At 41.5% G+C, this 706-nt stretch overlaps 1 pseudogene; it reads left to right on the top strand.

The window, feature by feature from the left end:
- Nucleotides 1–35: 35 nt before the first annotated feature.
- On the top strand, nt 36–691 carry LOC103728235 (annotated as a pseudogene).
- Nucleotides 692–706: the final 15 nt, after the last annotated feature.

Below are 706 nucleotides of genomic sequence, written 5' to 3'. Positions count from 1 at the left end.
CTCTGCAACTGCAACTGGCATCTGGAAAGCATTGCCCGGGACTCCACCACCAGCCTTAAGACCTTTACTGGGAGATGATAGCATTGAAGCAGATATACTAAGTGTCACTGTACCAGAAAGCCAGCCTCTTCCAGGCTCCTTAGAAATTAATGGAAATAAAGTACAGAAGAAACTAATGGCCCCAGACATTAGCCTGACTCTGGACCCTAGTGAAGGTTCTGCTTTGTCTTTTATTTGGATGAAAGTGAGGAAATTGACCTTGATGGCTTAGACACTCCATCAGAGAACAGGAATGAGTTTGATTGGGAAGATGATCTTCCAAAACCCAAAACTACTGAAATAATTAGGAAAGGCACAATTACTGAATATACAGAAGAAAAAGAAAAAGATGGGCGCCAGCAGCAGATGTTCAGGATCGCTGAGCAGGACCACAGGGTTGATATGAAAGCCACTGAACCCTACAAAAAAAGTTATTAGTCATGAAGGATATTATGGGGATAGTTGTAATGCTGTTCTTGTATTTGCTATCTGTTTTATGCCTGAAGTGGTCAGCCTAACTACAGATACCTGATGGACAATCTCTTTAAATACATTGTTGGCACTCTGGAACTGTTAATAGCAGAAAACTACATGATAGTTTATTTAAATGGTGCAACGGGGCTGGAGGGATAGCACAGCCATTAAAGGCTAAGGCTAACAAACAAAA

Source organism: Nannospalax galili, unplaced genomic scaffold (genome assembly GCF_000622305.1).
Source record: "Nannospalax galili isolate Female #2095 unplaced genomic scaffold, S.galili_v1.0 C48019958, whole genome shotgun sequence".
NCBI classification, from domain to species: Eukaryota; Metazoa; Chordata; class Mammalia; order Rodentia; family Spalacidae; genus Nannospalax; species Nannospalax galili.
The sequence above is the reverse complement of the archived record's forward strand: the minus strand, read 5'-3'. Positions and strand labels throughout refer to the sequence as shown.